This window comes from Dasypus novemcinctus, chromosome 6 (genome assembly GCF_030445035.2).
Source record: "Dasypus novemcinctus isolate mDasNov1 chromosome 6, mDasNov1.1.hap2, whole genome shotgun sequence".
Classification (NCBI taxonomy): Eukaryota; Metazoa; Chordata; class Mammalia; order Cingulata; family Dasypodidae; genus Dasypus; species Dasypus novemcinctus.
In genome coordinates this window covers 63,690,200-63,705,441 of record NC_080678.1, presented here as the reverse complement: position 1 = coordinate 63,705,441, position 15,242 = coordinate 63,690,200, and the positions used below count along the sequence as shown (strand labels likewise).

The window sequence follows — 15,242 nt, the reverse complement described above, 5'->3', positions numbered from 1 at the left end:
GGGAGAGGGGCTTGTTTTTTCTCAATTCATGTCAGAGGAACTGAGTAACAGCTTGTTAATTATTGCAAACCTAGAGAGAGGGAACCTCTAACAATAGTTTTCCAGGATATATATAGATATATCAAAACCTTGAAGATAAATAACCATAACAAACTGACCTATGTGAATAATATAATAATTACAAACCAATGGGTATGGAGTTATTAATGAAATAAAAATTTTTCTAGAAAACATTTTATAAAAATAAAAAAATCACCTATGTATTGATAACATAAGGCAGATATAAATTATGAAGAGTTTTAAATGCAAATGGCTAAAATGGAAAGCAAATATCAAAACAGAAAAACAATAGAGAATAATATTTCATTAATTTTAAGATGAGGGGGAAAAAGCATAAAAGCATTCAAAGTATAAAAGCCAAAAGGAAAATACCAATAATGGGTGTGATGGTTAGGCTAATGTGTCAACTCATCCAGGTAATTGTGCCCAGTTGTTTGGTCAAACAAGCAGTGGGTTAATTGTAGTACAAGGGCATTTATGGGCTTTAGTCATCAGTGAGCTGACTGCATAGATGGCTGTTTACATCTCTAATCAACCAGGGAGGTCGCTGTCAGGAATGAATGATGTTTTATCCAATCAGGTGAATGCCTTACAAGGTTTCAGCAATGATTTCAGCATTCAGAGAGAATTTCCCAGGTATCTTTGGATGCCAATGTCTCCCGGGAATCCATCAAGGACCTTCATATGACTTTATTGGAGTCCCTGGTTTGCAGCCTGCCTGCGGAATCTGGACTTGTACATTCCCATGGTTATATGAGAGAATTTTATAAAATCTCATGTTATTTACAGAGATTTCCTGTTGATTCTGTTTACCTAGAGAACCCTGAGTAACATTTTGGTACTAGGAGTGGTCCTTGAGAAACAGAATCTTAAACATGGAATTTCTGAAGTGGTTCTGGGAGTTTTGCAAATTGGCTCTCTACCCAAATTGGACTCAAGGGTACGAATGACTCCCTTTCCAATAATGAAGAGGTCACTAACAATCCATGGCATGAGTTGGCGATGGAAATACATAAAATATCATCACTGGATTCCCCTACTTCCATGCTTATAAGAGGCAAGGATCTGACTGAGATTGTTTTCAACACCTTAACAGAGTTTTGTGGAGTCAAAAGTTATAATGAAGTTGGCTGGCTCCTCCTATATACTCTGGATACAGTTACAAAAGAAAAGGATGAGGTAAAGTCTCCAAATTTGCAACTTAAGCACCACATGAATGATGTGAAAGTTTCTATGTGTGCTCAGAAAGAAAATCTTGTTTCCTGCAGCCCCTGGCTTCAGATCTCTGAAAACCAGACTCAGATTCTCATTGTATGAGTAACAGAGACACAAAGGAAACTAAAATTTCAACCCCACAGGGTTTCTACAGTTAAAGTGAAGGCATTGCTTGGAAAGGAGGAGAACCCTGAGGATTGGGATGGAAACAACTGGGATGATGATGATATCGTTGGGAACGGAAATCTAAATTCTGCTGAAACTTTTCCAGATGAACCTGTGATGACCTGCCTGATGGAGACCACATTTTGTCAACTTTGTATCACCCAGCCTGACCCAGGGAATCCGGGCCTCCTTCCAGCCCCGTGTGGGTACCAGCCAAACTGAAGCTTGCACTGCCCAGGCTCTGGCCTGCCCCAGGGATTTGGACCTCCTCCCAGCCCTGAGGCAGGTACTAGTCAAACTGAGGCATCCACTGCCTAACCTCCACCTTGCCCTGAGGAATCTGCCTTCCAACCCTTGCCATAAAAGGTTAATCCTGTTTTGCCAGATGAAAATGCAAAGGAATGCCCTGAGTCAATAGCTTGTAAGGCATTTCTAAGCCTTTTCCTTACTCACTCCCATTACCCCTCGTCTCTTCCTCTCTTAGAAACCTATTATTAGATTGAAATCACAATGAGCCCCTAAAGGCAAAATACAAAGTATGACCTGTGAGGAAGTACACTATACTCTAAAAGAACTGCATGAGTTTTCCAACTTATATAGACATAAATCTGGGGAATATGTGTGGGAATGGATACTAAGGGTAAGGAATAATGGTGGAAGGAATATAAAGTTGGATGGGGCTGAATTTATTGATATAGGACCAAAAGCAGAAATTCTGAATTCAACACTATAGCTTGAGGAGTTAGAAAGGGCTCTAATAGTTTGTTTGTGTGACTGACTAAAACATGGTACAAAAGATGGCCTAGCATGTTTGAGGTTGAGATGCCTGATTTGCTCTGGTATACGAAGTAGAAGGAATTAAAGGGCTTAGAGAGATTGGATGCTAAAATGGATTCACCATTTAAGACCTACCCACCTACCCCAGGAATGTTCAGAGGACACACCTTTAACCAGGTGTATTAGTTAGCCAAACCAAAGGGCCACTGATACAAAATGTCAAAAATCCCTTGGCTTTTATAAAGGATATTTATTTTGGGTAGAAGCTTACAGTTACAAGACCATAAAGAATAAATTCCTTTCTTCCCCAAAGTCTGTTGCCATGTGTTGGTGCACGATGGTTGTCACCATCTACAAAGGTTCAGGCTTCCTCTTCCTCTTAAGGCCCTACATGTCCCTTTTAGTCCAAGCTGACAGTGGTTTTGTTCATACAGCTCTCTCAAAAGGCTTGTTGGTTTAGCATGCAAGAAGCAGGGGGCCAAGCCATCAGATAGTAAGACTTTCCACAAGTCTTTCCTAAGTAACTGCATCTTCAATCCTGATTTACAAGTTCCAAGTTTAGTTAAGTCTTCAAATGGGGCACTATCATCTGGGGACTTGATTTCCAGAGGCTTGGAATTTCCAGATCATTTTCTGTTTTCTTTGTGCCCAACAGTTCAGTCCTCAGCTCAAATCTCTCTCATCTAGCATTTTGCAATAAGCTGCAAGGAGAAGCCAAGTTTTATTCTCCAAATTTACTTTGGAAAGCTTTTCAGCTAAATATCCAGGCTTGCCATTTTCAAATTCTGCCTTTCATAAAACATCAGGAGTTAATCTTGCTAAGATCTCTGCAACTTTAAAACATGGATTGCCGTTCCTCAAATTTCCAGTAATAGTTTCATCATTTACTTCTAAGGCCTCATAAAAGGTCTCTTTTGTGTCCATATTCCCATCAGCAGTCTCTTCAATGCATTCTAGGACTTTTGTATCAAACATCTCACAACTATTTCCTTCTAAGTCCTTATCTAAAATAACTTTAGGAGTATAAACAATAACCTGAGTAGTTGGATGAATTTTTTTTAATCCATCTTCCCATGCATTCTCACTTGCTGTCCTTTGGTCGCATTAGTGGGTGCACAGCAAATGTCCGGATTTGGGGTTCCCTCACAGGAAAGCATGACTCAGACTCCTCTCTTTTCAGCAATATTTGATGGCAGTGGTTACAACCAAAACCTCTATCAATCTGCAGAGGACAGCTGTGGAGGGTTGTATAACCAGGACAACAACCTCATCTCTCTGGAAGCACTCATCCAGCACTTAGTACGTAATGTGGATTACTATCCAGATAGAATATACATCTTTATCTTCCTACTCAGTTCTCAATTATTTATGCATCCCTATGAGCTAATGGCCAAAGTTTGCCACATATGTGTGGAGCACCAGAGACTAAGTGATCCCAGCAGTGACAAGAAACAGATAAGAAAAATTGCACCTGAAATCCTTCAATTCCTGATAGAATGGATGGAGACATTTCCTTATGACTTTCAAGATGAAAGAATGATGAAAAATTTTAGAGACTTGGCTCTCTGAAAAACCAGTGGCAAAGAGATATACTGGAAGAATGTCCAGCAGATGATCCAGTGTCTGATCCACAAACTTGCTGCACTCAGCCAGTAGGAGGAAGTCCTGGCAAAAATCAGCGCCACATTCACAGATTGGCTCATGGTTCTTAAGAACAAGCCACAGTCTATATACAAAGGGACATCATTACTGTCTGCAGTGACCCTTACGTGTTGGCCCAGTAGCTGATTCACATAGAACTGGAGAGGCTCAATTTCATCGGACCAGAAGAATTTGTTCAGGCATTTGTTCAGAAGGACCCTTCGGACAATGACAAGAGTTGTTACGGCGAGCGGAAGAAAATACACAACTTAGAAGCTTAGGTAGAATGGTTTAATCACCTCAGTTACTTGGTTGCTATAGAAATTTGCATGCCCGTAAAGAAGAAGCATCAAGAAAGAATAACAGAATAATATTTCTTTGACGTGGCAAGGGAGTGTTTTAACATTGGCAACTTTAATTCCTTGATGGTGATCATCTCCGGCATGAATATGAGCCCCATCTCTCGACTAAAGAAAACTTGGGCCAAAGTGAAGACTGCAAAGTTTGACATTCTTGATTATCAGATGGACCTTTCCAGCAATTTCTATAATTATCAAACAGCTCTTCATGGGGCAGCACAAAGGTCTTTAACTGCTCATAGTAGCAGAGAGAAGACTGTGATACCATTCTTCAGTCTCTTGATCAAAGATATTTATTTTCTCAATAAAGTCTGTGCCAATCAGCTTCCAAATAGCCATGTCAATTTTGAGAAATTTTGGGAACTGGCCAAAACAAGTTAGTGAATTCATGATGTGGAAACAAGTCGGATGCCCATTTGAGAGGGGCCAGAAGATCTTACAGTATCTGCTCACGGTACCAGTCTTCAGTGAAGATGCTCTCTACTTGGCTTCATGTGAGGGTGAAGGAACTGAAAATCATATAGAGAAAGACAGTTGGAAGTCTTTAAGGTCGAGCCTCCTAGGCAGAATTTAGCAAGTGGGATGCTGGTTGCTGCTGCTGCATCATGCGGATCACTGAGAGATTGGTCTTTGTGTTCTGGCATCTAGTACTGAGAAAAATCGTGGGGACCTAACGGCATTAGAGTGCTCTGGTCAGCAAAGAAAGCAAGCTCACGCATGAGCAGATAGGGAACTTATTTTCTGCAGCTAACTGACCGGATTTCATGAGACTGAAATGTTCGCTGACGACGAAGACGCTGGAGAAAGAACCCCAGCTCTACACATGATTCATCTCCTGAAATTTTCATGTGAATCACAGCTGTGTACCTAGATGGAGGTTTCTTTTGTGTGTGTGTGTGTGTGTGTGCATGTGTGTTTTATTTGTTTGAACATTAGTTGCGATGGGACTTGCCCAGCTGAGTACTGGCGCTTAGGAAGCCTATGTTCCTTTGTTAACGTAAATGAAAAAGGGAGAGGAGGGAGGGGGAGAAATCCCCTTCATTTAGATCCTCAGACTCAGCTCCTTCAGTATTTCCAGAGAGAGGTAAGCCTGGTTGACGCCTGACAGTGGAGTTTGTTTCCCATTAGGGTGTGCTGTGTTGTGAATTCCTCTCCTCCCTCTTCCTACAAGGTTTTGAGTTGGCTGCTGGTTAGCAAACTCATTTTCACCCACGTAAGTTATTTAATATAATAAGAAAGCTCGACACTGTGGTAGGAAAATAGCCACTAGGGGGAAAAAAATGAAAAACAGAGTTTGTCACCGGACTGCTTAAACTTCTAGAATGACTTTTGTTTTTTGTCCTTTTGAGCTGTTTACAACTTACCACTGTGTGCTATGGATGTGTTTTTCCGTAACACCGATTTCGTTTCCCCTGTAAATTTAAATTATCTGACTTTAAGGATCTTGGAAAAAACCCACAGCATAATTACATTTAAATTTTCTTTTAACAGATAATTTTTCATTACTTCTCGGGGTCTGTTGGTGACTAAACCTGTAAACAAAGAATAAATTGGAAAAGTGACTCCCCTCCTGGCAGTGAACAAAATAAATGAAAACCACCTTGCTGTTAACACAGTGTTTGATCTAATTGTGAAACAGTTCACCTTGTTAAACATCTAAATGTGTCTGTAGTTACTCTTCAAACATAGCCATTATATTTATTTGTTCTAGAAGAAACTGTAGAGTAGTAATCTGTGCTAATGAAAAAAATAAAACAAAACATGTTACAGAGATATTTGAAAACTTCATGACATGGTTTAAAAAAAACAGAGCATGTATGCTGCATGTCATCTGAGAAGACTAAAATGTCTTCAAGTTGTCCCTTTATAACCATCAATATATTTTACACTCAGAAAAAAACAACAACTTTAGGCTCCATATTATTTGGTATTTATTTGAGGTGGAAGCTTACAGTTACCAGGCGATGAAGAATAAATTACTTCCTTCCACAAATTCTGTTGCCATGTGTTGGAGCAAGATGACTGCCAACATCTGCAAGGGTTCAGACTTCCTCTTGCACTTAAGGCACCATGATCCCATTTTCAAAAAGTAATATTTGGACCTACAATGTTCACAGTAAATATAAGTATAGATTAATAACAAAGATGCCTGAATTCCCCTAGAAATATGCCATAAAATAAGTTGATCAAAACTATTTTATCTATTTAAACTATCTATTTAAACTATTTTATAACACTTTATTCAAAATCTATAGGGCTTTATTTTATCCAACATTTGTAAAAGATATTTACTTGGTAACCATGCTCTACTATTTATTATTTGTCTTCTAAATAGGCAAAAGCTTTGGAGATTAGTGAGATTGGGCACTCATAATAAAAGATATAATACGTCTGAAATTGGCTAATGAAAGTATTAGGAATATCAATGAGAACAGAGAAAAGCAGAGCAATAGGACAATTAGAATTGCATAGCTGGAACTCAACAGCCTTAAAAGAGAGGTTAAGAGTTTCATATATATAATAAAATCAAGACAGCACCATTCTTGATGGAGGGGAGTATCCCTTCAAAGAAGAATTTTTAAGGTTCATATAAGAATTTTCTACATCCTGTGTGCTACACAATACACAAAAATTATAACATTTTTGGACAACTGAAACACAAATATTAATGAAGAGTGAAACATGGAAATTAGGAACTAGGTCTTTAAATTTGTTTTGGGAAATATGACATAGAAATGTCTTCCTATTCTAGAAGACCTAGTAGGGCATGAAACTTTTAGTATAACTGCTATATGGTAAATGTGTAATACGCACCAGACTGAAAATATGAAGGATAGTACAGGCTCCACAATAGATAAATGAGATATCAGCTTGGGAAATCAGAATTAAACTTTGAAAGGATTCACACCTAAAAGCACACAGAGATAAAATTCATAGCATGATTTTCAATGTAAAATGTATTTGGTAGGATTAAGTCTAAGCAGACATTACAGACACATGGGAATACTAAGAAGCTGGGAGTCAGAGAAGAAAAGTAAAAGCAAACAAACGAAAAGAAAAAGAATATATCCAAATATATATATATATATACATATATATCCATTTCTGATAACTATTTTTCTAGATGTCATATTACTATTTTTTCAAGTGGTATTATTTTGTACTATATGCAAGAAATTTCTCTATCATAACTAAGAGATTCCTATAGTAGCTAATACTAGGTAATTACAGAATTTTTTCTATAGTAACTAATACTAGGTAAAATAAAACAGGAAAACATTGTATGATTGCTTTGGAAGTAGCATTTAAGGAATCTAAATAAATTGCAACATAAATATCTGGAAAAAGAAAAATCAAAGTAGAAAAAATAGACATAACATCATTAGAACAAAGAAAGCCACATTATTAATGTGCTAAAAATGAAAAGGGGTGACTTCATAGTGTTCTAGTCATTTTCCCACAATCAACTGAAATCTCAAGCTTCAAAGTCTTAGAAAATTCATCAGCAAGAATGTCAGGTTCCCGCATGGTTTTCTTCTTTGGCAGTTTCATCATGCTATGTAATTTTTTATTTAGAGTTTCAACAACCAAATACATTATATATCCTTCTATTGATAAGTGCCCGAACAATAGATCTCTAAAATCATAATTGATTTCTTTACTGACAGCATATTTCTTTTCTCTTGCACATTTCTGGGTGTCCAATGGTATTTTCATTTTTACATACCCTGTCAATCATTAGAGGCTCAGGATAAAGCTATAAAAGAAGACATAGATCTTGTCCATATGAAGATTACAGGTTAATAAACAGATTATGTTTGTGTTGACTTAATTGCCATTAACTAATTATTTCACATGAACTACTCAATTCTGATTTAATTACAATTTTATAAGTATATTCTAGGATATTAAGGTGAATATAGAAAAAATCAGTCATAAATTATACATTCAATGTAGTTTATATATTACAGAAATTTCAACTAATGATATGATAAATTTTAAGATAATATACATTTAATACAACGTTTTAAATATATAATGTATATAGCATATATATATGTAGTATATTAATTTTAATAGCTGCAAGCTAAAATTCCTTTCAAGCAATCTTTTATTTTTAATGCAGAGATTTTTATATCCTTAAACATCATTTCCACTTTAATTTTATTGTGGGTACTACACATCAAAATAATAAATATTTTCCTTTTCAATCTACATTTGCAATGCTATCAAGTACATTTCTACTTTATATAAAAGACAAAATTCTCTCCTACATAGTTCTTTCTGCATGAAGTTCTCAACACTCAATCTAACATTTTTAAACTATTTATTACTTCATACCAAACCTTTTTTCTGGGATAAAAATGACATCTAAATCATTTAAAATCTAAACCACAAGTTCTTCAAGTTTGATCATTTATTTACCATTTTTGTATTACATATGAATTTTATTCCTTATTTATGAGATTTTACCCCTTCAGCACATCTTTAGATGCCATCTTCCAACTTTTTTTCCTCCTCCAGTATTTAATTAACAATATACTTTATCCTAAATATTTCTACTTTGGAAGAACTGAATCCTTTTTTTTTTTTTTTTGCTCATTATTTAAAAGAAGTTTATCCTCATACCTTTTGACTTCTCTGTGGACTTTGTCAAGTTATCTTTCCTAAGACAGATCTATTGTGTTTGGCTTGCTGTTGTCAAATTGTCATCAATACCATCTCACTATAAGGTGAACTCTATTTCATGATGAGAAGCCATCCATTTCCTAATTTTCTGGGTTTGATTATTCCAATAGGCACTTTTGTGAGATTTGTAAATCTAAAGAAAAGTCATTATTTCAATATTCATCCAATGTGGTTTCACCCAAACACATGGACAGATGTGAGACTTAAGTCTTCTTATTAAGTTACTTGAGTTCTTGCTTATTCTTTCATGGCAGCTTGGACAGTAAATTTATAGAACACTGCCATAATTTATTTGCTGTTCTGTGTTGTTTTCTCCGATTTCACACAGAGAATATTTTCACATATCTATCTAGGAAGAAACCCAACTTACTGTTTTCCATTTTTGAGATATTGTATCTGTGATAATCATTATATTATTGAGACTTTTACAAACATTTCCTAATTATCTTCTATGTTACCTTGGCTATATAAAAATGAATTATACATACTGAAAAAGCACACGCACAAAGACGAATGGATGGATGGATGGATGGATGGATGAATGGATGGACAGATAGACAGACACTTGAAGGAGAGGGGGAGATAACTATGAGTGGTGTTCCAAACAGGGAGTGGGGAAGGGGGAAGATGGGGAGTGGATATTGTTTTGTGGTGAGTATGGCCCTTCCCAAAGAAATATTTTATTACTATCTTTATATAAATTAACAGTATATAGTGAGGATGAAAAAGCAGATTAATTTTAGTAAGATTTGTCATTTCAGTTCTCTGCAGACAATACATTCCCTTATTACCTGCACCAAAGTGAACTGCTCCCACCATCTTGCTACACCACTGGATGGAATATTGAAAATCACTTATAAGCCTGTATATGTTATGATGAAGATATGAATCAGAAATGGAAATAGAGTAAAACAAGGAGCAGGAGATTATGTTTAATAGGACCAAAGAGAGCTTCAGAGAGGCAGTGATATTTCAAGATTTTGCAGTTTGCAAATTGACAAATACTTAAGTTGCTCTTTCTGATGAATAATACGCAGTACTTTCTCATTACAAAGCTAGTCAATTCATGTATTTTTGCCTAGCTTCTATATGATCAATACTCTGAAAGATACATAGCCATGGCCCTGTCTCCCATTTATGAATGAATACATGCCTAGAGTTTCAAAGTAACCTAAAATAAAAATTAAAAATTAAATCAAGCAACTAAACAAAGTGTGATGTGATTATTTCTGACATTAAAAGTGGAAGGACTCCTTTTTCTTTGCTTTCATATTTTGGATGATATGCAATTAAGCTAATTTATTCAAGCTAATCTTTTGCTTATTTCTTATTTTTCTATGATTACAGCATATAACCCATATTTTGATAGCAATTTTTGGTTATAATGGCACTTGTACAGTATTACAGACATACTGGAGCCTTTATCACTGTAGAAAGAAATCACTTTTCAGGGGAATTTTCTAAGGTGTAAAGCTTTCTCCGTGGTAAGCCAGAGTAATTTTCCATTTAATTTGGAATTTTCTGGAAGATCAGTTCCCATATCCAAGAGTTTCTGATTAATTTCAGTTCCATTTATGTCCAGAAGATTTTCATAGGATATTGGTTTCCTGCACTGGGTTTCGAAGCCAGTTGTACTAAATCACAGATCCAAGCACACTGTACTCCAAGCACACTGCACTTCTCTCAGCTACTCTTTCTATTTAGTGCCCCAATTTTCAGAAGAGTTGATTAATTCACATCATGCCTTCACATTTGGAAAACAATCATCTGAGAAGAATCTCAATGTAGGAAAAAGATGCAGAAAGACTTTTATTAAAGAATTTAATCCACTTTATGACATGGAAAATGCATTCTAGAGGAGGATAGATATCATCAATAAAGTATCTTCCTTTGGCAATATTTAAAAAAAAATATGTGTTGTCAGTAATTTTTAAAATTGTTTTAATTATATATGTAATTATGCATAAATATGTATATATCTAAAAGATCCTGGACAGAGACCCACATATTTAACATAAGTTTTTGATAGTATAAACATTGACTATTTTCATCAGCTTAAAAATTATACTTCTGGGAGGGTTTGCTGCTTCTACATCAAATTACACTTGTCACTAATCCTTTCTACTTCTGATATTAAAAGATGCAATGAACTATGGGAAGAAAGGGGGATTGTGCTATATCTCCCCAAAACCCATATCCTACCAAAAGAATAAGAAATTTTACAAATAATATTATGTTGTTTTATTTCCTTTTTTTTTTGTTTTGTTTGTACTTATTCTGCCATATCAAATTTGGGTTCACTACTTCAAGAAACTTGTGGTTTTTAATCTCAAATAGGAACATGATTAAAGGTACATAAAATATGGTATAAAATGTAAAATTAAATATAATTCTTAATTGAAAATTGACAAATGATATGAACAGACAATTCTCAAGAGATGAAATATTAACAACCAAATAAGATTTAGAAAATTGTTGAGTATTGGGTAAATATTGTGAAATAGTAATTTTATAAACTTTCAGTGTAACTATGAATTAGTATAACCTTCTAATGAACTTTAATGTTATATATATTGTAAGCATTTTAAATAGCTCCATCCTTAACCTGCAATTCTGTTTTAGAAAATTATCTCAATACAATAAATCAGATGCATAGAGATTTATTTTATAAGAATGAACACCAAATTATTATGTAGAATAGAAAAATCTTGGACATGATATATATACAGTTAAATGAAGTATTGTTCATTCAGTCAAAGTAATATTCTACAATATTTAAGAATAGTGACTGCAAATATGTTAAAGTATTTAATAATGTGGAGTTTGTTGTGTTCTGTTAGATGAAAATAGAAATGCAGAAATGTCTGAATGATATGACTGCAATTGTAAATATATGGTTAAAAAAAACCCATGCAAACAGAAGGCACATCATCAAAATATTAACAATGCTTGTTCTGTAGAGTGGGCTTACAGACAATATTTGCTTAAATTATTCGTGCTTTGCCTAGTTTTATGTAACTCGCATAAATAATACATTAGTAAGCAAATGGGGCAGTAATGGCTCAAGAACAGCTATTGTCAAAACCATCAAAAATAACAGCAAAAGTAAATAAATAAAATGAGAGAGCCAGTATTTTCTTTTAAGAAAATATACTATAGGAAAGACAAAATGATATCCTAATTTGGGCCTTACATATATTATTCCTTCTATTAAGTTTTGCTTAAATGAAGCTTGAGAGCTGTGGTGGTTAATTTCATGCGTCACCTTGGCTAGTGTCTAGTTGTTTAGTGAAGGAAGCACTGGCTTGATTGTTACTGCGAGGGTGTTTCATAGATGGATTATCACCTATACACAGTTTATTGCATCTATAGCCAATCTATATCAATAAAGAAGATTGACTTCAGCAATGACAGAGTCTCCTCATCCAATCATTTGGAGATCTTAAACCCAGAACCGAGGTTTCCAAAAGTCACAAAGATTTCTGCCTCTATGTTAGTCAGTCAGCTACTCCTGAAAAATTCAACCTCACCTTCCTCAGACTTTCCAAATTTCCACCTGGTCTATGAAATGTCACTGTGGGGACTGTGCCAATCCCCACAGTCATATAAGTCAAGTCCTATAATAAATGTCTTTTATAAATAAATATAAACATAAATATGAATATGAACATATCCTGTCAGTTCTGTTTCATAAGGGTATCCTGACTAACACAGAGGCAGATACTTTATTTTTTCAGTGTCCATAAATAGCATTTTTTTGGAACACAGCCATTCCAACTGCCATTTATTTATATAGGTCTATATTATGTACAGTAGCTTTCATGCTACAACAGCAGAGTTGAGACTATATGACCTGCAAATCTGACTACTGTTCGGCCATTTATAGAAAAAAATTTTCTGGTCCATGTTATAATGCTTTCACATGACAAATGTTTCTAATACTACTATTAATAATACTAGTCTTACTTATTTGTTGACAACTTTGTGCCCAGCTCTGTACTAGGGCTTTTTTCCCACATTACCTCAGAAAGGTTGAGTTCTTGGTCTAGTTCCAGAACCCAAGCTCTTTCTTCTTGACACTAACTCTGGATGGGCCCTGCATGTCCTAGGGACTAAGAATGAGGATGAATTCATGCAGCAGCCACCCCAGGGAGCACACAGCATAACACCACCCTGCCTGGCCCATCATGGAACATCTCTGACAATAAAGGGATGAATAGGTGCTCAGAGCAAAGCCTAAAGAACACATGGTAGAAGGGCTAACAGGGGCCCTGTTCAGGTTAACTGGGTACAGACTCTGGCTAAGGGTAGATACTTATATTTCTTATAAGCCACTTTTTATCTAATTCCTAAAGGTAGTGAAAAACTAATTCTCATATGAAAATAAGCTGAATATAATGAAATGTCAAACACTGAAGGATTTCTCTCAATTGCTTTGAAACTAAATGCTACAATAGAGACTTTAAACATGATCTCACATTTATGAATATCTTTTATTAAAACTGAAAATTGCAAATATACAGTTTTTTAAACACAGCACCACCCCTGCTTTAAACAATTGCTTCGTTGTTCTCTTTTTCTTTTTCATGTTGGAGTGAAGGATGTTTTGAAAAGAATTCAGTGGACTTTGTTCTTCCAGTTAAACTAAGATAAATGTAAGCAAAACACAGAAGCACTCTGGTTTCTTATAAGTAAAAAGAAATCAATATTATATGCTCTTCTAAAACCCATAGTCAGATTATGAGGATCAAGAGAAATAATTGATACGAAAAGAATATACACTTATTATGCATTCTTTCTTTTACTCCATTTTCTTAATATAATTTCATTTTACACTTCCTTTTCTTCTTTCATTAGGACAAAGCATTTCCAAATGAAAAACTAAATAAAATAAGCAAATAACACCAATATTTCAATTATTCTTCCTTCAAAAAGTTGAGACAATCAACTTTTGTATAGATACTTCGCAATGTAAATTTTCCTACTTTATATACTTTACACTATAATCAAAATTTCCACAGTTAAAAAAAAAACAAACAGTTGGGACATAATGGCTGGGGCAGGAAGTGCTGGTCTCTGGTGGAGGCTATTCAAGGCAGTTCCAGGGTTCCAGGGTCTCCAGGATTTTCCCGGGTTATAGTCCAGAACTCTGTGGAAGCAGAGGCAGAGAAGCTTGAGATTCTTGCTGGGGTGAAATGACTTGAGTACAAGCTGGGTGGTTGGAGCAGGTGGTGCTGGGAAAAGTGTACTGACAAGCCAGCTAATTGAGAACCACTTGTAGATGAGTATGATCCTGCCATAGAGGATTCTTACAGAAAACAGGTGGTTATATATGGTGAAACCTGTCTACTGGACATACTGGATACAGCCTGACAAGAGGAGTACAGTGCCATGAGAGGCCAATACATAGGTGAAGGTTTCCTTTGTGTGTTTGCCTTCAATAATAGCAACTCATTTGCAAATAATAACCTCTACAAAGTAGCAGATTAAGTGACTTAAAGATTCAGATGATGTACCTATTGCGCCGGCAGGAAATAAGTGTGATTTGCCAACAAGGTCAGTTGACACAAAACAAACCCATGAACTGGACAAGAGTTACAGGTTTGCATTCATTGAAACCTCAGCCAAGACTAGAGAGGGTATCGAAGATGACTTTTACACACTGGTAAGAGAAATACATTAGTACTGAATGAAAAAACTCAACAGTAGTGACAGTGGGGCTCAAGGCTGTATTTGCCATGTGTGGTGATGTAACAAGATATTTATAAAGTTCTATCATCAGAGAAGAGTCACTTTCAAGCTGCCCTGATGCCTAGTTCTGACTTCCCTGGAGAAGTATCCCTGTTGCTTTCTTCAGTCTCACAAAGAAGTTCCTGCTACTTCCCCACCTCACAGTAGATAGTACAACTTCTCTATTTGAAAAGTTCTCAGAATAACTACCTCTTCACCCAGTTGTCTGACCAAAGAAATGTACCTCTTGTTACTTCTCAGTATTTTTCTGTCCTGAGTGTTCCTCCTTTCCCCCACCCTACCCCAAGTTTTTCATCTGAAAAGCAATTCATGCTCTGAAACAAAGAACCAAACCATGGACTTGAAATGCCGTTGAAGACGGTGTCTTGAGCTCTTAAGTAGTAACTGCAGGTGACTTTTTTCTTTTTACGGTTGAACTTGGAATTATGTTGATTTTTAGAGAAATGTCATAAATTACTCTTTTGCAGAGAATATAGTTAATGTTGCTGTTTAGTTTTGTCTGTAACGTTGTCAGCTACATTCCCTAAACTGACATCTGCTCTGTATTCACAAATAGAAGAGTGAATGCTGATTTCTAAGTCTATC

The 15,242-nt window shown here is 35.7% G+C and overlaps 2 pseudogenes; both read left to right on the top strand.

Annotated features, from left to right (window-relative positions):
• Nucleotides 1-3,372: 3,372 nt before the first annotated feature.
• On the top strand, nucleotides 3,373-4,827 carry LOC101444362 (ras-GEF domain-containing family member 1B-like; annotated as a pseudogene).
• A 1,354-nt stretch (nucleotides 4,828-6,181) lies between these two features.
• On the top strand, nucleotides 6,182-14,595 carry LOC105747394 (GTPase NRas pseudogene; annotated as a pseudogene).
• The last annotated feature ends 647 nt before the right edge of the window (nucleotides 14,596-15,242 follow it).